Source organism: Hyla sarda, unplaced genomic scaffold (genome assembly GCF_029499605.1).
Source record: "Hyla sarda isolate aHylSar1 unplaced genomic scaffold, aHylSar1.hap1 scaffold_751, whole genome shotgun sequence".
NCBI lineage: Eukaryota > Metazoa > Chordata > Amphibia > Anura > Hylidae > Hyla > Hyla sarda.
In genome coordinates this window covers 124,617-151,823 of record NW_026610775.1, presented here as the reverse complement: position 1 = coordinate 151,823, position 27,207 = coordinate 124,617, and the positions used below count along the sequence as shown (strand labels likewise).

Sequence of the window (27,207 nt, the reverse complement as noted above, 5' to 3'; positions counted from 1 at the left end):
GAAGCAGAAGCAGCAGAAGCAGCAGCAGCACCACCTTTTGTTTTTTGGCTGCAGCAGCAGCAAGGCCCACAGGGCTGGCTAGCTGGCTAGCCAGCAAGCAGGTAGCAATGAAAGTAGGAATCTTTCTTTTTAACCCTGTAAGGGGGTGGTGCACTGTACCCGAAGATACTGCCATATCGGGTCAATGCATAGGGCGACGGAAGCAAGCTTCGAAATCGGCCCCCGTTCTCAAAAATCCATTTAATATATGGTCCCCAGATAGGGGACGTATCAGATATTAAACTGATAAGAACAGATACTACACTTGATCTTAGCCAAAAGGCCGAGAAGCGATAACCGTGAAAGGGGCGGGCCCAACAAGGTCCCCTTCATGGGCACTATCACTGCTTGCTGTCAGGGAGGCTGCCAGACAATTTTCCATGCACACTCTGGGCTGGGGGGCAGTCAACCACCAGTACACACAGCAGAACCTAAACCCATACCATTATTGCTAAGCAGCAAGACAGGGGCCCATTGCACTCCCACGGGGCCTTTTTAAATGCAATCCATCCCACGGGGCCTTTTTAAATGCAATCCATAACCCGGATTTGCCAGGAACCCTTCTTACTCCTCCTACTTGCATGTGACACTGGGCTTAGGATCTGCATAGGAAACACACACACAAGCACACACCTACCTTTGTTGCCTGCAGATGCCTCCTTGGCTGTCCCCAAACGGTATCAAACCAACACCCACGGGAAGCTGTAAGCATAGAGGACATGCCTGCACCCCATTGGACTTACCTGTGTGGGTTAAATCCGGGTTATTTGACAACCTATGGCGGTGATGGTTCTGCTCAGGCAGAGCAGTGCTGATGCTCCTCATAAAGCTGTCGCTGCTGTGAAGGTTCTAGGTGACATCACAAATCCCTTTGGTTACATACACAACAAAGCTGGGTTGTTGTTGTTTACACTCTGCAAGGCCTGTGGAAGTGAGTGACATCATAGCACTGTAGTTCTGAGGGTTCAAGATGGATGCAACAATCTCCTGTTGCTTCTATGAAGGCCGTAATAGACGACATCACCAAACAGCTCCATAGTCACATACACAGCAAAGGAGAGATGTTGTTTACACCTAGTGATGTCAGTGGTATTGAGTGACATCACAGCACAGTGCTAAGGCTCCTGGGCCTGGACACAGCAGCGGCTGCAATATCTCAACGGAGAATACGTTTATATCTATGTGTGTGTGTGCGCATATATATATATATATATATATTTCTCCGCCGAAATCACTTTTAAACCCATTTCCACCTTTTTTTCCCTTCTCTTCCTCTTACTTTTTTTTCACGTTTTTTTACGTTTTTCTCCTTTTCGCCTCTTTTCTGGGCGTATTATTCTTCTTTTTCTTCTTTTTTTTCGTCTAATGCATACCCCATCAGTGCAGCAATGCTTATTCAATACCGCCAGCAGATGGAGACACTGGGGGATAATTTTCTAAGGATTTATACTGATTTTTCCTGTCTGAATTTGTCGCACAGAAAGTTGCAGGCCAAATATGTGTGACATTTCTGCGACTTTAGCTTCTAGAGCATTTTTACAACATTATACATAGGTGCTGAATACATAAAAAGCGACTGTTCAGCGACAGACAAGTCGCATCGGCTGAAAGTAGGCCAGAATGTCAGTCCATGTTGGAGCAGGTTTAGATACAGTCTAAAGCATAGATCTCAAAGTCTGTGCACAGAATTTAGCAAGGGCCTCGCACCTTCTGATGCATCAGGTAGGTGCACAATAGCATAGCCTAACCCTCTGTACTTTGGTCTATATTGATGCGGGACATAGACAGCCAGCTGATGACCAATCCATTAGTGCAATGGATGGCTGGAAGCATTTGTCTTTGCCTTTGCAATACCACAGAAGCAATGCATGGTCAATGTACAGCAATGACACACCTGTGTGAACAGCCAGGAGACCCCCCCCCCCCCCCCCATGTTATGTTACATAGTTACATAGTTAGTACGGTCGAAAAAAGACATATGTCCATCACGTTCAACCAGGGAATTAAGGGGTAGGGGTGTGGCGCGATATTGGGGAAGGGATGAGATTTTATATTTCTTCATAAGCATTAATCTTATTTTGTCAATTAGGAACATTCAGCACCCACCCGCTATCAAGGCAGCTGCCTATCATGTCATGCCCTACCTGCACAGGTGTGCTGGCTACTCAAATGATCCAATTAAGGAGGCCATTTAGTCAGCAGCAGCAGAAGTCCTGTGCCTGGACGCTCCAACAGGGGCCAGACACAAGCAGAAGCAGAAGCAGCAGAAGCAGCAGCAGCACCACCTTTTGTTTTTTGGCTGCAGCAGCAGCAAGGCCCACAGGGCTGGCTAGCTGGCTAGCCAGCAAGCAGGTAGCAATGAAAGTAGGAATCTTTCTTTTTAACCCTGTAAGGGGGTGGTGCACTGTACCCGAAGATACTGCCATATCGGGTCAATGCATAGGGCGACGGAAGCAAGCTTCGAAATCGGCCCCCGTTCTCAAAAATCCATTTAATATATGGTCCCCAGATAGGGGACGTATCAGATATTAAACTGATAAGAACAGATACTACACTTGATCTTAGCCAAAAGGCCGAGAAGCGATAACCGTGAAAGGGGCGGGCCCAACAAGGTCCCCTTCATGGGCACTATCACTGCTTGCTGTCAGGGAGGCTGCCAGACAATTTTCCATGCACACTCTGGGCTGGGGGGCAGTCAACCACCAGTACACACAGCAGAACCTAAACCCATACCATTATTGCTAAGCAGCAAGACAGGGGCCCATTGCACTCCCACGGGGCCTTTTTAAATGCAATCCATAACCCGGATTTGCCAGGAACCCTTCTTACTCCTCCTACTTGCATGTGACACTGGGCTTAGGATCTGCATAGGAAACACACACACAAGCACACACCTACCTTTGTTGCCTGCAGATGCCTCCTTGGCTGTCCCCAAACGGTATCAAACCAACACCCACGGGAAGCTGTAAGCATAGAGGACATGCCTGCACCCCATTGGACTTACCTGTGTGGGTTAAATCCGGGTTATTTGACAACCTATGGCGGTGATGGTTCTGCTCAGGCAGAGCAGTGCTGATGCTCCTCATAAAGCTGTCGCTGCTGTGAAGGTTCTAGGTGACATCACAAATCCCTTTGGTTACATACACAACAAAGCTGGGTTGTTGTTGTTTACACTCTGCAAGGCCTGTGGAAGTGAGTGACATCATAGCACTGTAGTTCTGAGGGTTCAAGATGGATGCAACAATCTCCTGTTGCTTCTATGAAGGCCGTAATAGACGACATCACCAAACAGCTCCATAGTCACATACACAGCAAAGGAGAGATGTTGTTTACACCTAGTGATGTCAGTGGTATTGAGTGACATCACAGCACAGTGCTAAGGCTCCTGGGCCTGGACACAGCAGCGGCTGCAATATCTCAACGGAGAATACGTTTATATCTATGTGTGTGTGTGCGCATATATATATATATATATATATATATATATATATATATATATATTTCTCCGCCGAAATCACTTTTAAACCCATTTCCACCTTTTTTTCCCTTCTCTTCCTCTTACTTTTTTTTCACGTTTTTTTACGTTTTTCTCCTTTTCGCCTCTTTTCTGGGCGTATTATTCTTCTTTTTCTTCTTTTTTTTCGTCTAATGCATACCCCATCAGTGCAGCAATGCTTATTCAATACCGCCAGCAGATGGAGACACTGGGGGATAATTTTCTAAGGATTTATACTGATTTTTCCTGTCTGAATTTGTCGCACAGAAAGTTGCAGGCCAAATATGTGTGACATTTCTGCGACTTTAGCTTCTAGAGCATTTTTACAACATTATACATAGGTGCTGAATACATAAAAAGCGACTGTTCAGCGACAGACAAGTCGCATCGGCTGAAAGTAGGCCAGAATGTCAGTCCATGTTGGAGCAGGTTTAGATACAGTCTAAAGCATAGATCTCAAAGTCTGTGCACAGAATTTAGCAAGGGCCTCGCACCTTCTGATGCATCAGGTAGGTGCACAATAGCATAGCCTAACCCTCTGTACTTTGGTCTATATTGATGCGGGACATAGACAGCCAGCTGATGACCAATCCATTAGTGCAATGGATGGCTGGAAGCATTTGTCTTTGCCTTTGCAATACCACAGAAGCAATGCATGGTCAATGTACAGCAATGACACACCTGTGTGAACAGCCAGGAGACCCCCCCCCCCCCCCCCCCCCATGTTATGTTACATAGTTACATAGTTAGTACGGTCGAAAAAAGACATATGTCCATCACGTTCAACCAGGGAATTAAGGGGTAGGGGTGTGGCGCGATATTGGGGAAGGGATGAGATTTTATATTTCTTCATAAGCATTAATCTTATTTTGTCAATTAGGAACATTCAGCACCCACCCGCTATCAAGGCAGCTGCCTATCATGTCATGCCCTACCTGCACAGGTGTGCTGGCTACTCAAATGATCCAATTAAGGAGGCCATTTAGTCAGCAGCAGCAGAAGTCCTGTGCCTGGACGCTCCAACAGGGGCCAGACACAAGCAGAAGCAGAAGCAGCAGAAGCAGCAGCAGCACCACCTTTTGTTTTTTGGCTGCAGCAGCAGCAAGGCCCACAGGGCTGGCTAGCTGGCTAGCCAGCAAGCAGGTAGCAATGAAAGTAGGAATCTTTCTTTTTAACCCTGTAAGGGGGTGGTGCACTGTACCCGAAGATACTGCCATATCGGGTCAATGCATAGGGCGACGGAAGCAAGCTTCGAAATCGGCCCCCGTTCTCAAAAATCCATTTAATATATGGTCCCCAGATAGGGGACGTATCAGATATTAAACTGATAAGAACAGATACTACACTTGATCTTAGCCAAAAGGCCGAGAAGCGATAACCGTGAAAGGGGCGGGCCCAACAAGGTCCCCTTCATGGGCACTATCACTGCTTGCTGTCAGGGAGGCTGCCAGACAATTTTCCATGCACACTCTGGGCTGGGGGGCAGTCAACCACCAGTACACACAGCAGAACCTAAACCCATACCATTATTGCTAAGCAGCAAGACAGGGGCCCATTGCACTCCCACGGGGCCTTTTTAAATGCAATCCATAACCCGGATTTGCCAGGAACCCTTCTTACTCCTCCTACTTGCATGTGACACTGGGCTTAGGATCTGCATAGGAAACACACACACAAGCACACACCTACCTTTGTTGCCTGCAGATGCCTCCTTGGCTGTCCCCAAACGGTATCAAACCAACACCCACGGGAAGCTGTAAGCATAGAGGACATGCCTGCACCCCATTGGACTTACCTGTGTGGGTTAAATCCGGGTTATTTGACAACCTATGGCGGTGATGGTTCTGCTCAGGCAGAGCAGTGCTGATGCTCCTCATAAAGCTGTCGCTGCTGTGAAGGTTCTAGGTGACATCACAAATCCCTTTGGTTACATACACAACAAAGCTGGGTTGTTGTTGTTTACACTCTGCAAGGCCTGTGGAAGTGAGTGACATCATAGCACTGTAGTTCTGAGGGTTCAAGATGGATGCAACAATCTCCTGTTGCTTCTATGAAGGCCGTAATAGACGACATCACCAAACAGCTCCATAGTCACATACACAGCAAAGGAGAGATGTTGTTTACACCTAGTGATGTCAGTGGTATTGAGTGACATCACAGCACAGTGCTAAGGCTCCTGGGCCTGGACACAGCAGCGGCTGCAATATCTCAACGGAGAATACGTTTATATCTATGTGTGTGTGTGCGCATATATATATATATATATATATATATATATATATATATATATATATATATTTCTCCGCCGAAATCACTTTTAAACCCATTTCCACCTTTTTTTCCCTTCTCTTCCTCTTACTTTTTTTTCACGTTTTTTTACGTTTTTCTCCTTTTCGCCTCTTTTCTGGGCGTATTATTCTTCTTTTTCTTCTTTTTTTTCGTCTAATGCATACCCCATCAGTGCAGCAATGCTTATTCAATACCGCCAGCAGATGGAGACACTGGGGGATAATTTTCTAAGGATTTATACTGATTTTTCCTGTCTGAATTTGTCGCACAGAAAGTTGCAGGCCAAATATGTGTGACATTTCTGCGACTTTAGCTTCTAGAGCATTTTTACAACATTATACATAGGTGCTGAATACATAAAAAGCGACTGTTCAGCGACAGACAAGTCGCATCGGCTGAAAGTAGGCCAGAATGTCAGTCCATGTTGGAGCAGGTTTAGATACAGTCTAAAGCATAGATCTCAAAGTCTGTGCACAGAATTTAGCAAGGGCCTCGCACCTTCTGATGCATCAGGTAGGTGCACAATAGCATAGCCTAACCCTCTGTACTTTGGTCTATATTGATGCGGGACATAGACAGCCAGCTGATGACCAATCCATTAGTGCAATGGATGGCTGGAAGCATTTGTCTTTGCCTTTGCAATACCACAGAAGCAATGCATGGTCAATGTACAGCAATGACACACCTGTGTGAACAGCCAGGAGACCCCCCCCCCCCCCCCCCCATGTTATGTTACATAGTTACATAGTTAGTACGGTCGAAAAAAGACATATGTCCATCACGTTCAACCAGGGAATTAAGGGGTAGGGGTGTGGCGCGATATTGGGGAAGGGATGAGATTTTATATTTCTTCATAAGCATTAATCTTATTTTGTCAATTAGGAACATTCAGCACCCACCCGCTATCAAGGCAGCTGCCTATCATGTCATGCCCTACCTGCACAGGTGTGCTGGCTACTCAAATGATCCAATTAAGGAGGCCATTTAGTCAGCAGCAGCAGAAGTCCTGTGCCTGGACGCTCCAACAGGGGCCAGACACAAGCAGAAGCAGAAGCAGCAGAAGCAGCAGCAGCACCACCTTTTGTTTTTTGGCTGCAGCAGCAGCAAGGCCCACAGGGCTGGCTAGCTGGCTAGCCAGCAAGCAGGTAGCAATGAAAGTAGGAATCTTTCTTTTTAACCCTGTAAGGGGGTGGTGCACTGTACCCGAAGATACTGCCATATCGGGTCAATGCATAGGGCGACGGAAGCAAGCTTCGAAATCGGCCCCCGTTCTCAAAAATCCATTTAATATATGGTCCCCAGATAGGGGACGTATCAGATATTAAACTGATAAGAACAGATACTACACTTGATCTTAGCCAAAAGGCCGAGAAGCGATAACCGTGAAAGGGGCGGGCCCAACAAGGTCCCCTTCATGGGCACTATCACTGCTTGCTGTCAGGGAGGCTGCCAGACAATTTTCCATGCACACTCTGGGCTGGGGGGCAGTCAACCACCAGTACACACAGCAGAACCTAAACCCATACCATTATTGCTAAGCAGCAAGACAGGGGCCCATTGCACTCCCACGGGGCCTTTTTAAATGCAATCCATAACCCGGATTTGCCAGGAACCCTTCTTACTCCTCCTACTTGCATGTGACACTGGGCTTAGGATCTGCATAGGAAACACACACACAAGCACACACCTACCTTTGTTGCCTGCAGATGCCTCCTTGGCTGTCCCCAAACGGTATCAAACCAACACCCACGGGAAGCTGTAAGCATAGAGGACATGCCTGCACCCCATTGGACTTACCTGTGTGGGTTAAATCCGGGTTATTTGACAACCTATGGCGGTGATGGTTCTGCTCAGGCAGAGCAGTGCTGATGCTCCTCATAAAGCTGTCGCTGCTGTGAAGGTTCTAGGTGACATCACAAATCCCTTTGGTTACATACACAACAAAGCTGGGTTGTTGTTGTTTACACTCTGCAAGGCCTGTGGAAGTGAGTGACATCATAGCACTGTAGTTCTGAGGGTTCAAGATGGATGCAACAATCTCCTGTTGCTTCTATGAAGGCCGTAATAGACGACATCACCAAACAGCTCCATAGTCACATACACAGCAAAGGAGAGATGTTGTTTACACCTAGTGATGTCAGTGGTATTGAGTGACATCACAGCACAGTGCTAAGGCTCCTGGGCCTGGACACAGCAGCGGCTGCAATATCTCAACGGAGAATACGTTTATATCTATGTGTGTGTGTGCGCATATATATATATATATATATATATATATATATATATATATATTTCTCCGCCGAAATCACTTTTAAACCCATTTCCACCTTTTTTTCCCTTCTCTTCCTCTTACTTTTTTTTCACGTTTTTTTACGTTTTTCTCCTTTTCGCCTCTTTTCTGGGCGTATTATTCTTCTTTTTTTTCTTTTTTTTCGTCTAATGCATACCCCATCAGTGCAGCAATGCTTATTCAATACCGCCAGCAGATGGAGACACTGGGGGATAATTTTCTAAGGATTTATACTGATTTTTCCTGTCTGAATTTGTCGCACAGAAAGTTGCAGGCCAAATATGTGTGACATTTCTGCGACTTTAGCTTCTAGAGCATTTTTACAACATTATACATAGGTGCTGAATACATAAAAAGCGACTGTTCAGCGACAGACAAGTCGCATCGGCTGAAAGTAGGCCAGAATGTCAGTCCATGTTGGAGCAGGTTTAGATACAGTCTAAAGCATAGATCTCAAAGTCTGTGCACAGAATTTAGCAAGGGCCTCGCACCTTCTGATGCATCAGGTAGGTGCACAATAGCATAGCCTAACCCTCTGTACTTTGGTCTATATTGATGCGGGACATAGACAGCCAGCTGATGACCAATCCATTAGTGCAATGGATGGCTGGAAGCATTTGTCTTTGCCTTTGCAATACCACAGAAGCAATGCATGGTCAATGTACAGCAATGACACACCTGTGTGAACAGCCAGGAGACCCCCCCCCCCCCCCCCATGTTATGTTACATAGTTACATAGTTAGTACGGTCGAAAAAAGACATATGTCCATCACGTTCAACCAGGGAATTAAGGGGTAGGGGTGTGGCGCGATATTGGGGAAGGGATGAGATTTTATATTTCTTCATAAGCATTAATCTTATTTTGTCAATTAGGAACATTCAGCACCCACCCGCTATCAAGGCAGCTGCCTATCATGTCATGCCCTACCTGCACAGGTGTGCTGGCTACTCAAATGATCCAATTAAGGAGGCCATTTAGTCAGCAGCAGCAGAAGTCCTGTGCCTGGACGCTCCAACAGGGGCCAGACACAAGCAGAAGCAGAAGCAGCAGAAGCAGCAGCAGCACCACCTTTTGTTTTTTGGCTGCAGCAGCAGCAAGGCCCACAGGGCTGGCTAGCTGGCTAGCCAGCAAGCAGGTAGCAATGAAAGTAGGAATCTTTCTTTTTAACCCTGTAAGGGGGTGGTGCACTGTACCCGAAGATACTGCCATATCGGGTCAATGCATAGGGCGACGGAAGCAAGCTTCGAAATCGGCCCCCGTTCTCAAAAATCCATTTAATATATGGTCCCCAGATAGGGGACGTATCAGATATTAAACTGATAAGAACAGATACTACACTTGATCTTAGCCAAAAGGCCGAGAAGCGATAACCGTGAAAGGGGCGGGCCCAACAAGGTCCCCTTCATGGGCACTATCACTGCTTGCTGTCAGGGAGGCTGCCAGACAATTTTCCATGCACACTCTGGGCTGGGGGGCAGTCAACCACCAGTACACACAGCAGAACCTAAACCCATACCATTATTGCTAAGCAGCAAGACAGGGGCCCATTGCACTCCCACGGGGCCTTTTTAAATGCAATCCATAACCCGGATTTGCCAGGAACCCTTCTTACTCCTCCTACTTGCATGTGACACTGGGCTTAGGATCTGCATAGGAAACACACACACAAGCACACACCTACCTTTGTTGCCTGCAGATGCCTCCTTGGCTGTCCCCAAACGGTATCAAACCAACACCCACGGGAAGCTGTAAGCATAGAGGACATGCCTGCACCCCATTGGACTTACCTGTGTGGGTTAAATCCGGGTTATTTGACAACCTATGGCGGTGATGGTTCTGCTCAGGCAGAGCAGTGCTAATGCTCCTCATAAAGCTGTCGCTGCTGTGAAGGTTCTAGGTGACATCACAAATCCCTTTGGTTACATACACAACAAAGCTGGGTTGTTGTTGTTTACACTCTGCAAGGCCTGTGGAAGTGAGTGACATCATAGCACTGTAGTTCTGAGGGTTCAAGATGGATGCAACAATCTCCTGTTGCTTCTATGAAGGCCGTAATAGACGACATCACCAAACAGCTCCATAGTCACATACACAGCAAAGGAGAGATGTTGTTTACACCTAGTGATGTCAGTGGTATTGAGTGACATCACAGCACAGTGCTAAGGCTCCTGGGCCTGGACACAGCAGCGGCTGCAATATCTCAACGGAGAATACGTTTATATCTATGTGTGTGTGTGCGCATATATATATATATATATATATATATATATATATATATATATATATATATTCTCCGCCGAAATCACTTTTAAACCCATTTCCACCTTTTTTTCCCTTCTCTTCCTCTTACTTTTTTTTCACGTTTTTTTACGTTTTTCTCCTTTTCGCCTCTTTTCTGGGCGTATTATTCTTCTTTTTCTTCTTTTTTTTCGTCTAATGCATACCCCATCAGTGCAGCAATGCTTATTCAATACCGCCAGCAGATGGAGACACTGGGGGATAATTTTCTAAGGATTTATACTGATTTTTCCTGTCTGAATTTGTCGCACAGAAAGTTGCAGGCCAAATATGTGTGACATTTCTGCGACTTTAGCTTCTAGAGCATTTTTACAACATTATACATAGGTGCTGAATACATAAAAAGCGACTGTTCAGCGACAGACAAGTCGCATCGGCTGAAAGTAGGCCAGAATGTCAGTCCATGTTGGAGCAGGTTTAGATACAGTCTAAAGCATAGATCTCAAAGTCTGTGCACAGAATTTAGCAAGGGCCTCGCACCTTCTGATGCATCAGGTAGGTGCACAATAGCATAGCCTAACCCTCTGTACTTTGGTCTATATTGATGCGGGACATAGACAGCCAGCTGATGACCAATCCATTAGTGCAATGGATGGCTGGAAGCATTTGTCTTTGCCTTTGCAATACCACAGAAGCAATGCATGGTCAATGTACAGCAATGACACACCTGTGTGAACAGCCAGGAGACCCCCCCCCCCCCATGTTATGTTACATAGTTACATAGTTAGTACGGTCGAAAAAAGACATATGTCCATCACGTTCAACCAGGGAATTAAGGGGTAGGGGTGTGGCGCGATATTGGGGAAGGGATGAGATTTTATATTTCTTCATAAGCATTAATCTTATTTTGTCAATTAGGAACATTCAGCACCCACCCGCTATCAAGGCAGCTGCCTATCATGTCATGCCCTACCTGCACAGGTGTGCTGGCTACTCAAATGATCCAATTAAGGAGGCCATTTAGTCAGCAGCAGCAGAAGTCCTGTGCCTGGATGCTCCAACAGGGGCCAGACACAAGCAGAAGCAGAAGCAGCAGAAGCAGCAGCAGCACCACCTTTTGTTTTTTGGCTGCAGCAGCAGCAAGGCCCACAGGGCTGGCTAGCTGGCTAGCCAGCAAGCAGGTAGCAATGAAAGTAGGAATCTTTCTTTTTAACCCTGTAAGGGGGTGGTGCACTGTACCCGAAGATACTGCCATATCGGGTCAATGCATAGGGCGACGGAAGCAAGCTTCGAAATCGGCCCCCGTTCTCAAAAATCCATTTAATATATGGTCCCCAGATAGGGGACGTATCAGATATTAAACTGATAAGAACAGATACTACACTTGATCTTAGCCAAAAGGCCGAGAAGCGATAACCGTGAAAGGGGCGGGCCCAACAAGGTCCCCTTCATGGGCACTATCACTGCTTGCTGTCAGGGAGGCTGCCAGACAATTTTCCATGCACACTCTGGGCTGGGGGGCAGTCAACCACCAGTACACACAGCAGAACCTAAACCCATACCATTATTGCTAAGCAGCAAGACAGGGGCCCATTGCACTCCCACGGGGCCTTTTTAAATGCAATCCATAACCCGGATTTGCCAGGAACCCTTCTTACTCCTCCTACTTGCATGTGACACTGGGCTTAGGATCTGCATAGGAAACACACACACAAGCACACACCTACCTTTGTTGCCTGCAGATGCCTCCTTGGCTGTCCCCAAACGGTATCAAACCAACACCCACGGGAAGCTGTAAGCATAGAGGACATGCCTGCACCCCATTGGACTTACCTGTGTGGGTTAAATCCGGGTTATTTGACAACCTATGGCGGTGATGGTTCTGCTCAGGCAGAGCAGTGCTGATGCTCCTCATAAAGCTGTCGCTGCTGTGAAGGTTCTAGGTGACATCACAAATCCCTATGGTTACATACACAACAAAGCTGGGTTGTTGTTGTTTACACTCTGCAAGGCCTGTGGAAGTGAGTGACATCATAGCACTGTAGTTCTGAGGGTTCTAGATGGATGCAACAATCTCCTGTTGCTTCTATGAAGGCCATAATAGACGACATCACCAAACAGCTCCATAGTCACATACACAGCAAAGGAGAGATGTTGTTTACACCTAGTGATGTCAGTGGTATTGAGTGACATCACAGCACAGTGCTAAGGCTCCTGGGCCTGGACACAGCAGCGGCTGCAATATCTCAACGGAGAATACGTTTATATCTATGTGTGTGTGTGCGCATATATATATATATATATATATATATATATATATATATATATATATATATTTCTCCGCCGAAATCACTTTTAAACCCATTTCCACCTTTTTTTCCCTTCTCTTCCTCTTACTTTTTTTTCACGTTTTTTTACGTTTTTCTCCTTTTCGCCTCTTTTCTGGGCGTATTATTCTTCTTTTTCTTCTTTTTTTTCGTCTAATGCATACCCCATCAGTGCAGCAATGCTTATTCAATACCGCCAGCAGATGGAGACACTGGGGGATAATTTTCTAAGGATTTATACTGATTTTTCCTGTCTGAATTTGTCGCACAGAAAGTTGCAGGCCAAATATGTGTGACATTTCTGCGACTTTAGCTTCTAGAGCATTTTTACAACATTATACATAGGTGCTGAATACATAAAAAGCGACTGTTCAGCGACAGACAAGTCGCATCGGCTGAAAGTAGGCCAGAATGTCAGTCCATGTTGGAGCAGGTTTAGATACAGTCTAAAGCATAGATCTCAAAGTCTGTGCACAGAATTTAGCAAGGGCCTCGCACCTTCTGATGCATCAGGTAGGTGCACAATAGCATAGCCTAACCCTCTGTACTTTGGTCTATATTGATGCGGGACATAGACAGCCAGCTGATGACCAATCCATTAGTGCAATGGATGGCTGGAAGCATTTGTCTTTGCCTTTGCAATACCACAGAAGCAATGCATGGTCAATGTACAGCAATGACACACCTGTGTGAACAGCCAGGAGACCCCCCCCCCCCCCCCCCCATGTTATGTTACATAGTTACATAGTTAGTACGGTCGAAAAAAGACATATGTCCATCACGTTCAACCAGGGAATTAAGGGGTAGGGGTGTGGCGCGATATTGGGGAAGGGATGAGATTTTATATTTCTTCATAAGCATTAATCTTATTTTGTCAATTAGGAACATTCAGCACCCACCCGCTATCAAGGCAGCTGCCTATCATGTCATGCCCTACCTGCACAGGTGTGCTGGCTACTCAAATGATCCAATTAAGGAGGCCATTTAGTCAGCAGCAGCAGAAGTCCTGTGCCTGGACGCTCCAACAGGGGCCAGACACAAGCAGAAGCAGAAGCAGCAGAAGCAGCAGCAGCACCACCTTTTGTTTTTTGGCTGCAGCAGCAGCAAGGCCCACAGGGCTGGCTAGCTGGCTAGCCAGCAAGCAGGTAGCAATGAAAGTAGGAATCTTTCTTTTTAACCCTGTAAGGGGGTGGTGCACTGTACCCGAAGATACTGCCATATCGGGTCAATGCATAGGGCGACGGAAGCAAGCTTCGAAATCGGCCCCCGTTCTCAAAAATCCATTTAATATATGGTCCCCAGATAGGGGACGTATCAGATATTAAACTGATAAGAACAGATACTACACTTGATCTTAGCCAAAAGGCCGAGAAGCGATAACCGTGAAAGGGGCGGGCCCAACAAGGTCCCCTTCATGGGCACTATCACTGCTTGCTGTCAGGGAGGCTGCCAGACAATTTTCCATGCACACTCTGGGCTGGGGGGCAGTCAACCACCAGTACACACAGCAGAACCTAAACCCATACCATTATTGCTAAGCAGCAAGACAGGGGCCCATTGCACTCCCACGGGGCCTTTTTAAATGCAATCCATAACCCGGATTTGCCAGGAACCCTTCTTACTCCTCCTACTTGCATGTGACACTGGGCTTAGGATCTGCATAGGAAACACACACACAAGCACACACCTACCTTTGTTGCCTGCAGATGCCTCCTTGGCTGTCCCCAAACGGTATCAAACCAACACCCACGGGAAGCTGTAAGCATAGAGGACATGCCTGCACCCCATTGGACTTACCTGTGTGGGTTAAATCCGGGTTATTTGACAACCTATGGCGGTGATGGTTCTGCTCAGGCAGAGCAGTGCTGATGCTCCTCATAAAGCTGTCGCTGCTGTGAAGGTTCTAGGTGACATCACAAATCCCTTTGGTTACATACACAACAAAGCTGGGTTGTTGTTGTTTACACTCTGCAAGGCCTGTGGAAGTGAGTGACATCATAGCACTGTAGTTCTGAGGGTTCAAGATGGATGCAACAATCTCCTGTTGCTTCTATGAAGGCCGTAATAGACGACATCACCAAACAGCTCCATAGTCACATACACAGCAAAGGAGAGATGTTGTTTACACCTAGTGATGTCAGTGGTATTGAGTGACATCACAGCACAGTGCTAAGGCTCCTGGGCCTGGACACAGCAGCGGCTGCAATATCTCAACGGAGAATACGTTTATATCTATGTGTGTGTGTGCGCATATATATATATATATATATATATATATATATATATATATATATATATTCTCCGCCGAAATCACTTTTAAACCCATTTCCACCTTTTTTTCCCTTCTCTTCCTCTTACTTTTTTTTCACGTTTTTTTACGTTTTTCTCCTTTTCGCCTCTTTTCTGGGCGTATTATTCTTCTTTTTCTTCTTTTTTTTCGTCTAATGCATACCCCATCAGTGCAGCAATGCTTATTCAATACCGCCAGCAGATGGAGACCCTGGGGGATAATTTTCTAAGGATTTATACTGATTTTTCCTGTCTGAATTTGTCGCACAGAAAGTTGCAGGCCAAATATGTGTGACATTTCTGCGACTTTAGCTTCTAGAGCATTTTTACAACATTATACATAGGTGCTGAATACATAAAAAGCGACTGTTCAGCGACAGACAAGTCACATCGGCTGAAAGTAGGCCAGAATGTCAGTCCATGTTGGAGCAGGTTTAGATACAGTCTAAAGCATAGATCTCAAAGTCTGTGCACAGAATTTAGCAAGGGCCTCGCACCTTCTGATGCATCAGGTAGGTGCACAATAGCATAGCCTAACCCTCTGTACTTTGGTCTATATTGATGCGGGACATAGACAGCCAGCTGATGACCAATCCATTAGTGCAATGGATGGCTGGAAGCATTTGTCTTTGCCTTTGCAATACCACAGAAGCAATGCATGGTCAATGTACAGCAATGACACACCTGTGTGAACAGCCAGGAGACCCCCCCCCCCCATGTTATGTTACATAGTTACATAGTTAGTACGGTCGAAAAAAGACATATGTCCATCACGTTCAACCAGGGAATTAAGGGGTAGGGGTGTGGCGCGATATTGGGGAAGGGATGAGATTTTATATTTCTTCATAAGCATTAATCTTATTTTGTCAATTAGGAACATTCAGCACCCACCCGCTATCAAGGCAGCTGCCTATCATGTCATGCCCTACCTGCACAGGTGTGCTGGCTACTCAAATGATCCAATTAAGGAGGCCATTTAGTCAGCAGCAGCAGAAGTCCTGTGCCTGGACGCTCCAACAGGGGCCAGACACAAGCAGAAGCAGAAGCAGCAGAAGCAGCAGCAGCACCACCTTTTGTTTTTTGGCTGCAGCAGCAGCAAGGCCCACAGGGCTGGCTAGCTGGCTAGCCAGCAAGCAGGTAGCAATGAAAGTAGGAATCTTTCTTTTTAACCCTGTAAGGGGGTGGTGCACTGTACCCGAAGATACTGCCATATCGGGTCAATGCATAGGGCGACGGAAGCAAGCTTCGAAATCGCCCCCCGTTCTCAAAAATCCATTTAATATATGGTCCCCAGATAGGGGACGTATCAGATATTAAACTGATAAGAACAGATACTACACTTGATCTTAGCCAAAAGGCCGAGAAGCGATAACCGTGAAAGGGGCGGGCCCAACAAGGTCCCCTTCATGGGCACTATCACTGCTTGCTGTCAGGGAGGCTGCCAGACAATTTTCCATGCACACTCTGGGCTGGGGGGCAGTCAACCACCAGTACACACAGCAGAACCTAAACCCATACCATTATTGCTAAGCAGCAAGACAGGGGCCCATTGCACTCCCACGGGGCCTTTTTAAATGCAATCCATAACCCGGATTTGCCAGGAACCCTTCTTACTCCTCCTACTTGCATGTGACACTGGGCTTAGGATCTGCATAGGAAACACACACACAAGCACACACCTACCTTTGTTGCCTGCAGATGCCTCCTTGGCTGTCCCCAAACGGTATCAAACCAACACCCACGGGAAGCTGTAAGCATAGAGGACATGCCTGCACCCCATTGGACTTACCTGTGTGGGTTAAATCCGGGTTATTTGACAACCTATGGCGGTGATGGTTCTGCTCAGGCAGAGCAGTGCTGATGCTCCTCATAAAGCTGTCGCTGCTGTGAAGGTTCTAGGTGACATCACAAATCCCTTTGGTTACATACACAACAAAGCTGGGTTGTTGTTGTTTACACTCTGCAAGGCCTGTGGAAGTGAGTGACATCATAGCACTGTAGTTCTGAGGGTTCAAGATGGATGCAACAATCTCCTGTTGCTTCTATGAAGGCCGTAATAGACGACATCACCAAACAGCTCCATAGTCACATACACAGCAAAGGAGAGATGTTGTTTACACCTAGTGATGTCAGTGGTATTGAGTGACATCACAGCACAGTGCTAAGGCTCCTGGGCCTGGACACAGCAGCGGCTGCAATATCTCAACGGAGAATACGTTTATATCTATGTGTGTGTGTGCGCATATATATATATATATATATATATATATATATATATATATATATATTTCTCCGCCGAAATCACTTTTAAACCCATTTCCACCTTTTTTTCCCTTCTCTTCCTCTTACTTTTTTTTCACGTTTTTTTACGTTTTTCTCCTTTTCGCCTCTTTTCTGGGCGTATTATTCTTCTTTTTCTTCTTTTTTTTCGTCTAATGCATACCCCATCAGTGCAGCAATGCTTATTCAATACCGCCAGCAGATGGAGACACTGGGGGATAATTTTCTAAGGATTTATACTGATTTTTCCTGTCTGAATTTGTCGCACAGAAAGTTGCAGGCCAAATATGTGTGACATTTCTGCGACTTTAGCTTCTAGAGCATTTTTACAACATTATACATAGGTGCTGAATACATAAAAAGCGACTGTTCAGCGACAGACAAGTCGCATCGGCTGAAAGTAGGCCAGAATGTCAGTCCATGTTGGAGCAGGTTTAGATACAGTCTAAAGCATAGATCTCAAAGTCTGTGCACAGAATTTAGCAAGGGCCTCGCACCTTCTGATGCATCAGGTAGGTGCACAATAGCATAGCCTAACCCTCTGTACTTTGGTCTATATTGATGCGGGACATAGACAGCCAGCTGATGACCAATCCATTAGTGCAATGGATGGCTGGAAGCATTTGTCTTTGCCTTTGCAATACCACAGAAGCAATGCATGGTCAATGTACAGCAATGACACACCTGTGTGAACAGCCAGGAGACCCCCCCCCCCATGTTATGTTACATAGTTACATAGTTAGTACGGTCGAAAAAAGACATATGTCCATCACGTTCAACCAGGGAATTAAGGGGTAGGGGTGTGGCGCGATATTGGGGAAGGGATGAGATTTTATATTTCTTCATAAGCATTAATCTTATTTTGTCAATTAGGAACATTCAGCACCCACCCGCTATCAAGGCAGCTGCCTATCATGTCATGCCCTACCTGCACAGGTGTGCTGGCTACTCAAATGATCCAATTAAGGAGGCCATTTAGTCAGCAGCAGCAGAAGTCCTGTGCCTGGACGCTCCAACAGGGGCCAGACACAAGCAGAAGCAGAAGCAGCAGAAGCAGCAGCAGCACCACCTTTTGTTTTTTGGCTGCAGCAGCAGCAAGGCCCACAGGGCTGGCTAGCTGGCTAGCCAGCAAGCAGGTAGCAATGAAAGTAGGAATCTTTCTTTTTAACCCTGTAAGGGGGTGGTGCACTGTACCCGAAGATACTGCCATATCGGGTCAATGCATAGGGCGACGGAAGCAAGCTTCGAAATCGGCCCCCGTTCTCAAAAATCCATTTAATATATGGTCCCCAGATAGGGGACGTATCAGATATTAAACTGATAAGAACAGATACTACACTTGATCTTAGCCAAAAGGCCGAGAAGCGATAACCGTGAAAGGGGCGGGCCCAACAAGGTCCCCTTCATGGGCACTATCACTGCTTGCTGTCAGGGAGGCTGCCAGACAATTTTCCATGCACACTCTGGGCTGGGGGGCAGTCAACCACCAGTACACACAGCAGAACCTAAACCCATACCATTATTGCTAAGCAGCAAGACAGGGGCCCATTGCACTCCCACGGGGCCTTTTTAAATGCAATCCATAACCCGGATTTGCCAGGAACCCTTCTTACTCCTCCTACTTGCATGTGACACTGGGCTTAGGATCTGCATAGGAAACACACACACAAGCACACACCTACCTTTGTTGCCTGCAGATGCCTCCTTGGCTGTCCCCAAACGGTATCAAACCAACACCCACGGGAAGCTGTAAGCATAGAGGACATGCCTGCACCCCATTGGACTTACCTGTGTGGGTTAAATCCGGGTTATTTGACAACCTATGGCGGTGATGGTTCTGCTCAGGCAGAGCAGTGCTGATGCTCCTCATAAAGCTGTCGCTGCTGTGAAGGTTCTAGGTGACATCACAAATCCCTTTGGTTACATACACAACAAAGCTGGGTTGTTGTTGTTTACACTCTGCAAGGCCTGTGGAAGTGAGTGACATCATAGCACTGTAGTTCTGAGGGTTCAAGATGGATGCAACAATCTCCTGTTGCTTCTATGAAGGCCGTAATAGACGACATCACCAAACAGCTCCATAGTCACATACACAGCAAAGGAGAGATGTTGTTTACACCTAGTGATGTCAGTGGTATTGAGTGACATCACAGCACAGTGCTAAGGCTCCTGGGCCTGGACACAGCAGCGGCTGCAATATCTCAACGGAGAATACGTTTATATCTATGTGTGTGTGTGCGCATATATATATATATATATATATATATATATATATATATATATTTCTCCGCCGAAATCACTTTTAAACCCATTTCCACCTTTTTTTCCCTTCTCTTCCTCTTACTTTTTTTTCACGTTTTTTTACGTTTTTCTCCTTTTCGCCTCTTTTCTGGGCGTATTATTCTTCTTTTTCTTCTTTTTTTTCGTCTAATGCATACCCCATCAGTGCAGCAATGCTTATTCAATACCGCCAGCAGATGGAGACACTGGGGGATAATTTTCTAAGGATTTATACTGATTTTTCCTGTCTGAATTTGTCGCACAGAAAGTTGCAGGCCAAATATGTGTGACATTTCTGCGACTTTAGCTTCTAGAGCATTTTTACAACATTATACATAGGTGCTGAATACATAAAAAGCGACTGTTCAGCGACAGACAAGTCGCATCGGCTGAAAGTAGGCCAGAATGTCAGTCCATGTTGGAGCAGGTTTAGATACAGTCTAAAGCATAGATCTCAAAGTCTGTGCACAGAATTTAGCAAGGGCCTCGCACCTTCTGATGCATCAGGTAGGTGCACAATAGCATAGCCTAACCCTCTGTACTTTGGTCTATATTGATGCGGGACATAGACAGCCAGCTGATGACCAATCCATTAGTGCAATGGATGGCTGGAAGCATTTGTCTTTGCCTTTGCAATACCACAGAAGCAATGCATGGTCAATGTACAGCAATGACACACCTGTGTGAACAGCCAGGAGACCCCCCCCCCCCCATGTTATGTTACATAGTTACATAGTTAGTACGGTCGAAAAAAGACATATGTCCATCACGTTCAACCAGGGAATTAAGGGGTAGGGGTGTGGCGCGATATTGGGGAAGGGATGAGATTTTATATTTCTTCATAAGCATTAATCTTATTTTGTCAATTAGGAACATTCAGCACCCACCCGCTATCAAGGCAGCTGCCTATCATGTCATGCCCTACCTGCACAGGTGTGCTGGCTACTCAAATGATCCAATTAAGGAGGCCATTTAGTCAGCAGCAGCAGAAGTCCTGTGCCTGGACGCTCCAACAGGGGCCAGACACAAGCAGAAGCAGAAGCAGCAGAAGCAGCAGCAGCACCACCTTTTGTTTTTTGGCTGCAGCAGCAGCAAGGCCCACAGGGCTGGCTAGCTGGCTAGCCAGCAAGCAGGTAGCAATGAAAGTAGGAATCTTTCTTTTTAACCCTGTAAGGGGGTGGTGCACTGTACCCGAAGATACTGCCATATCGGGTCAATGCATAGGGCGACGGAAGCAAGCTTCGAAATCGGCCCCCGTTCTCAAAAATCCATTTAATATATGGTCCCCAGATAGGGGACGTATCAGATATTAAACTGATAAGAACAGATACTACACTTGATCTTAGCCAAAAGGCGAGAAGCGATAACCGTGAAAGGGGCGGGCCCAACAAGGTCCCCTTCATGGGCACTATCACTGCTTGCTGTCAGGGAGGCTGCCAGACAATTTTCCATGCACACTCTGGGCTGGGGGGCAGTCAACCACCAGTACACACAGCAGAACCTAAACCCATACCATTATTGCTAAGCAGCAAGACAGGGGCCCATTGCACTCCCACGGGGCCTTTTTAAATGCAATCCATAACCCGGATTTGCCAGGAACCCTTCTTACTCCTCCTACTTGCATGTGACACTGGGCTTAGGATCTGCATAGGAAACACACACACAAGCACACACCTACCTTTGTTGCCTGCAGATGCCTCCTTGGCTGTCCCCAAACGGTATCAAACCAACACCCACGGGAAGCTGTAAGCATAGAGGACATGCCTGCACCCCATTGGACTTACCTGTGTGGGTTAAATCCGGGTTATTTGACAACCTATGGCGGTGATGGTTCTGCTCAGGCAGAGCAGTGCTGATGCTCCTCATAAAGCTGTCGCTGCTGTGAAGGTTCTAGGTGACATCACAAATCCCTTTGGTTACATACACAACAAAGCTGGGTTGTTGTTGTTTACACTCTGCAAGGCCTGTGGAAGTGAGTGACATCATAGCACTGTAGTTCTGAGGGTTCAAGATGGATGCAACAATCTCCTGTTGCTTCTATGAAGGCCGTAATAGACGACATCACCAAACAGCTCCATAGTCACATACACAGCAAAGGAGAGATGTTGTTTACACCTAGTGATGTCAGTGGTATTGAGTGACATCACAGCACAGTGCTAAGGCTCCTGGGCCTGGACACAGCAGCGGCTGCAATATCTCAACGGAGAATACGTTTATATCTATGTGTGTGTGTGCGCATATATATATATATATATATATATATATATATATATATATATATATTCTCCGCCGAAATCACTTTTAAACCCATTTCCACCTTTTTTTCCCTTCTCTTCCTCTTACTTTTTTTTCACGTTTTTTTACGTTTTTCTCCTTTTCGCCTCTTTTCTGGGCGTATTATTCTTCTTTTTCTTCTTTTTTTTCGTCTAATGCATACCCCATCAGTGCAGCAATGCTTATTCAATACCGCCAGCAGATGGAGACACTGGGGGATAATTTTCTAAGGATTTATACTGATTTTTCCTGTCTGAATTTGTCGCACAGAAAGTTGCAGGCCAAATATGTGTGACATTTCTGCGACTTTAGCTTCTAGAGCATTTTTACAACATTATACATAGGTGCTGAATACATAAAAAGCGACTGTTCAGCGACAGACAAGTCGCATCGGCTGAAAGTAGGCCAGAATGTCAGTCCATGTTGGAGCAGGTTTAGATACAGTCTAAAGCATAGATCTCAAAGTCTGTGCACAGAATTTAGCAAGGGCCTCGCACCTTCTGATGCATCAGGTAGGTGCACAATAGCATAGCCTAACCCTCTGTACTTTGGTCTATATTGATGCGGGACATAGACAGCCAGCTGATGACCAATCCATTAGTGCAATGGATGGCTGGAAGCATTTGTCTTTGCCTTTGCAATACCACAGAAGCAATGCATGGTCAATGTACAGCAATGACACACCTGTGTGAACAGCCAGGAGACCCCCCCCCCCCCCCCCATGTTATGTTACATAGTTACATAGTTAGTACGGTCGAAAAAAGACATATGTCCATCACGTTCAACCAGGGAATTAAGGGGTAGGGGTGTGGCGCGATATTGGGGAAGGGATGAGATTTTATATTTCTTCATAAGCATTAATCTTATTTTGTCAATTAGGAACATTCAGCACCCACCCGCTATCAAGGCAGCTGCCTATCATGTCATGCCCTACCTGCACAGGTGTGCTGGCTACTCAAATGATCCAATTAAGGAGGCCATTTAGTCAGCAGCAGCAGAAGTCCTGTGCCTGGACGCTCCAACAGGGGCCAGACACAAGCAGAAGCAGAAGCAGCAGAAGCAGCAGCAGCACCACCTTTTGTTTTTTGGCTGCAGCAGCAGCAAGGCCCACAGGGCTGGCTAGCTGGCTAGCCAGCAAGCAGGTAGCAATGAAAGTAGGAATCTTTCTTTTTAACCCTGTAAGGGGGTGGTGCACTGTACCCGAAGATACTGCCATATCGGGTCAATGCATAGGGCGACGGAAGCAAGCTTCGAAATCGGCCCCCGTTCTCAAAAATCCATTTAATATATGGTCCCCAGATAGGGGACGTATCAGATATTAAACTGATAAGAACAGATACTACACTTGATCTTAGCCAAAAGGCCGAGAAGCGATAACCGTGAAAGGGGCGGGCCCAACAAGGTCCCCTTCATGGGCACTATCACTGCTTGCTGTCAGGGAGGCTGCCAGACAATTTTCCATGCACACTCTGGGCTGGGGGGCAGTCAACCACCAGTACACACAGCAGAACCTAAACCCATACCATTATTGCTAAGCAGCAAGACAGGGGCCCATTGCACTCCCACGGGGCCTTTTTAAATGCAATCCATAACCCGGATTTGCCAGGAACCCTTCTTACTCCTCCTACTTGCATGTGACACTGGGCTTAGGATCTGCATAGGAAACACACACACAAGCACACACCTACCTTTGTTGCCTGCAGATGCCTCCTTGGCTGTCCCCAAACGGTATCAAACCAACACCCACGGGAAGCTGTAAGCATAGAGGACATGCCTGCACCCCATTGGACTTACCTGTGTGGGTTAAATCCGGGTTATTTGACAACCTATGGCGGTGATGGTTCTGCTCAGGCAGAGCAGTGCTGATGCTCCTCATAAAGCTGTCGCTGCTGTGAAGGTTCTAGGTGACATCACAAATCCCTTTGGTTACATACACAACAAAGCTGGGTTGTTGTTGTTTACACTCTGCAAGGCCTGTGGAAGTGAGTGACATCATAGCACTGTAGTTCTGAGGGTTCAAGATGGATGCAACAATCTCCTGTTGCTTCTATGAAGGCCGTAATAGACGACATCACCAAACAGCTCCATAGTCACATACACAGCAAAGGAGAGATGTTGTTTACACCTAGTGATGTCAGTGGTATTGAGTGACATCACAGCACAGTGCTAAGGCTCCTGGGCCTGGACACAGCAGCGGCTGCAATATCTCAACGGAGAATACGTTTATATCTATGTGTGTGTGTGCGCATATATATATATATATATATATATATTTCTCCGCCGAAATCACTTTTAAACCCATTTCCACCTTTTTTTCCCTTCTCTTCCTCTTACTTTTTTTTCACGTTTTTTTACGTTTTTCTCCTTTTCGCCTCTTTTCTGGGCGTATTATTCTTCTTTTTCTTCTTTTTTTTCGTCTAATGCATACCCCATCAGTGCAGCAATGCTTATTCAATACCGCCAGCAGATGGAGACACTGGGGGATAATTTTCTAAGGATTTATACTGATTTTTCCTGTCTGAATTTGTCGCACAGAAAGTTGCAGGCCAAATATGTGTGACATTTCTGCGACTTTAGCTTCTAGAGCATTTTTACAACATTATACATAGGTGCTGAATACATAAAAAGCGACTGTTCAGCGACAGACAAGTCGCATCGGCTGAAAGTAGGCCAGAATGTCAGTCCATGTTGGAGCAGGTTTAGATACAGTCTAAAGCATAGATCTCAAAGTCTGTGCACAGAATTTAGCAAGGGCCTCGCACCTTCTGATGCATCAGGTAGGTGCACAATAGCAAGCCTAACCCTCTGTACTTTGGTCTATATTGATGCGGGACATAGACAGCCAGCTGATGACCAATCCATTAGTGCAATGGATGGCTGGAAGCATTTGTCTTTGCCTTTGCAATACCACAGAAGCAATGCATGGTCAATGTACAGCAATGACACACCTGTGTGAACAGCCAGGAGACCCCCCCCCCCCCCATGTTATGTTACATAGTTACATAGTTAGTACGGTCGAAAAAAGACATATGTCCATCACGTTCAACCAGGGAATTAAGGGGTAGGGGTGTGGCGCGATATTGGGGAAGGGATGAGATTTTATATTTCTTCATAAGCATTAATCTTATTTTGTCAATTAGGAACATTCAGCACCCACCCGCTATCAAGGCAGCTGCCTATCATGTCATGCCCTACCTGCACAGGTGTGCTGGCTACTCAAATGATCCAATTAAGGAGGCCATTTAGTCAGCAGCAGCAGAAGTCCTGTGCCTGGACGCTCCAACAGGGGCCAGACACAAGCAGAAGCAGAAGCAGCAGAAGCAGCAGCAGCACCACCTTTTGTTTTTTGGCTGCAGCAGCAGCAAGGCCCACAGGGCTGGCTAGCTGGCTAGCCAGCAAGCAGGTAGCAATGAAAGTAGGAATCTTTCTTTTTAACCCTGTAAGGGGGTGGTGCACTGTACCCGAAGATACTGCCATATCGGGTCAATGCATAGGGCGACGGAAGCAAGCTTCGAAATCGGCCCCCGTTCTCAAAAATCCATTTAATATATGGTCCCCAGATAGGGGACGTATCAGATATTAAACTGATAAGAACAGATACTACACTTGATCTTAGCCAAAAGGCCGAGAAGCGATAACCGTGAAAGGGGCGGGCCCAACAAGGTCCCCTTCATGGGCACTATCACTGCTTGCTGTCAGGGAGGCTGCCAGACAATTTTCCATGCACACTCTGGGCTGGGGGGCAGTCAACCACCAGTACACACAGCAGAACCTAAACCCATACCATTATTGCTAAGCAGCAAGACAGGGGCCCATTGCACTCCCACGGGGCCTTTTTAAATGCAATCCATAACCCGGATTTGCCAGGAACCCTTCTTACTCCTCCTACTTGCATGTGACACTGGGCTTAGGATCTGCATAGGAAACACACACACAAGCACACACCTACCTTTGTTGCCTGCAGATGCCTCCTTGGCTGTCCCCAAACGGTATCAAACCAACACCCACGGGAAGCTGTAAGCATAGAGGACATGCCTGCACCCCATTGGACTTACCTGTGTGGGTTAAATCCGGGTTATTTGACAACCTATGGCGGTGATGGTTCTGCTCAGGCAGAGCAGTGCTGATGCTCCTCATAAAGCTGTCGCTGCTGTGAAGGTTCTAGGTGACATCACAAATCCCTTTGGTTACATACACAACAAAGCTGGGTTGTTGTTGTTTACACTCTGCAAGGCCTGTGGAAGTGAGTGACATCATAGCACTGTAGTTCTGAGGGTTCAAGATGGATGCAACAATCTCCTGTTGCTTCTATGAAGGCCGTAATAGACGACATCACCAAACAGCTCCATAGTCACATACACAGCAAAGGAGAGATGTTGTTTACACCTAGTGATGTCAGTGGTATTGAGTGACATCACAGCACAGTGCTAAGGCTCCTGGGCCTGGACACAGCAGCGGCTGCAATATCTCAACGGAGAATACGTTTATATCTATGTGTGTGTGTGCGCATATATATATATATATATATATATATATATATATATATATATATATTTCTCCGCCGAAATCACTTTTAAACCCATTTCCACCTTTTTTTCCCTTCTCTTCCTCTTACTTTTTTTTCACGTTTTTTTACGTTTTTCTCCTTTTCGCCTCTTTTCTGGGCGTATTATTCTTCTTTTTCTTCTTTTTTTTCGTCTAATGCATACCCCATCAGTGCAGCAATGCTTATTCAATACCGCCAGCAGATGGAGACACTGGGGGATAATTTTCTAAGGATTTATACTGATTTTTCCTGTCTGAATTTGTCGCACAGAAAGTTGCAGGCCAAATATGTGTGACATTTCTGCGACTTTAGCTTCTAGAGCATTTTTACAACATTATACATAGGTGCTGAATACATAAAAAGCGACTGTTCAGCGACAGACAAGTCGCATCGGCTGAAAGTAGGCCAGAATGTCAGTCCATGTTGGAGCAGGTTTAGATACAGTCTAAAGCATAGATCTCAAAGTCTGTGCACAGAATTTAGCAAGGGCCTCGCACCTTCTGATGCATCAGGTAGGTGCACAATAGCATAGCCTAACCCTCTGTACTTTGGTCTATATTGATGCGGGACATAGACAGCCAGCTGATGACCAATCCATTAGTGCAATGGATGGCTGGAAGCATTTGTCTTTGCCTTTGCAATACCACAGAAGCAATGCATGGTCAATGTACAGCAATGACACACCTGTGTGAACAGCCAGGAGACCCCCCCCCCCCCCATGTTATGTTACATAGTTACATAGTTAGTACGGTCGAAAAAAGACATATGTCCATCACGTTCAACCAGGGAATTAAGGGGTAGGGGTGTGGCGCGATATTGGGGAAGGGATGAGATTTTATATTTCTTCATAAGCATTAA

The 27,207-nt window shown here is 46.2% G+C and overlaps 12 non-coding genes across 12 annotated transcripts; all 12 read right to left on the bottom strand.

Annotated features, from left to right (window-relative positions):
- Positions 1-143: 143 nt before the first annotated feature.
- On the bottom strand, positions 144-334 carry LOC130345407 (U2 spliceosomal RNA). Its single transcript, XR_008884131.1, has one exon. It is a non-coding gene; the product is annotated as a U2 spliceosomal RNA (small nuclear RNA).
- Positions 335-2,433: 2,099 nt separating this feature from the next.
- Positions 2,434-2,624, bottom strand: LOC130345484 (U2 spliceosomal RNA). Its single transcript, XR_008884200.1, has one exon. It is a non-coding gene; the product is annotated as a U2 spliceosomal RNA (small nuclear RNA).
- Positions 2,625-4,720: 2,096 nt separating this feature from the next.
- Positions 4,721-4,911, bottom strand: LOC130345483 (U2 spliceosomal RNA). The gene has a single exon (XR_008884199.1). It is a non-coding gene; the product is annotated as a U2 spliceosomal RNA (small nuclear RNA).
- Positions 4,912-7,011: 2,100 nt separating this feature from the next.
- Positions 7,012-7,202, bottom strand: LOC130345482 (U2 spliceosomal RNA). Its single transcript, XR_008884196.1, has one exon. It is a non-coding gene; the product is annotated as a U2 spliceosomal RNA (small nuclear RNA).
- Positions 7,203-9,292: 2,090 nt separating this feature from the next.
- LOC130345481 (U2 spliceosomal RNA) lies at positions 9,293-9,483 on the bottom strand. Its single transcript, XR_008884195.1, has one exon. It is a non-coding gene; the product is annotated as a U2 spliceosomal RNA (small nuclear RNA).
- Positions 9,484-11,576: 2,093 nt separating this feature from the next.
- LOC130345480 (U2 spliceosomal RNA) lies at positions 11,577-11,767 on the bottom strand. The gene has a single exon (XR_008884194.1). It is a non-coding gene; the product is annotated as a U2 spliceosomal RNA (small nuclear RNA).
- Positions 11,768-13,867: 2,100 nt separating this feature from the next.
- LOC130345477 (U2 spliceosomal RNA) lies at positions 13,868-14,058 on the bottom strand. The gene has a single exon (XR_008884192.1). It is a non-coding gene; the product is annotated as a U2 spliceosomal RNA (small nuclear RNA).
- Positions 14,059-16,148: 2,090 nt separating this feature from the next.
- Positions 16,149-16,339, bottom strand: LOC130345442 (U2 spliceosomal RNA). The gene has a single exon (XR_008884158.1). It is a non-coding gene; the product is annotated as a U2 spliceosomal RNA (small nuclear RNA).
- Positions 16,340-18,427: 2,088 nt separating this feature from the next.
- On the bottom strand, positions 18,428-18,618 carry LOC130345476 (U2 spliceosomal RNA). Its single transcript, XR_008884191.1, has one exon. It is a non-coding gene; the product is annotated as a U2 spliceosomal RNA (small nuclear RNA).
- A 2,086-nt stretch (positions 18,619-20,704) lies between these two features.
- On the bottom strand, positions 20,705-20,894 carry LOC130345417 (U2 spliceosomal RNA). The gene has a single exon (XR_008884140.1). It is a non-coding gene; the product is annotated as a U2 spliceosomal RNA (small nuclear RNA).
- A 2,093-nt stretch (positions 20,895-22,987) lies between these two features.
- LOC130345475 (U2 spliceosomal RNA) lies at positions 22,988-23,178 on the bottom strand. Its single transcript, XR_008884190.1, has one exon. It is a non-coding gene; the product is annotated as a U2 spliceosomal RNA (small nuclear RNA).
- Positions 23,179-25,248: 2,070 nt separating this feature from the next.
- LOC130345474 (U2 spliceosomal RNA) lies at positions 25,249-25,439 on the bottom strand. The gene has a single exon (XR_008884189.1). It is a non-coding gene; the product is annotated as a U2 spliceosomal RNA (small nuclear RNA).
- Between the last annotated feature and the right edge of the window lie 1,768 nt (positions 25,440-27,207).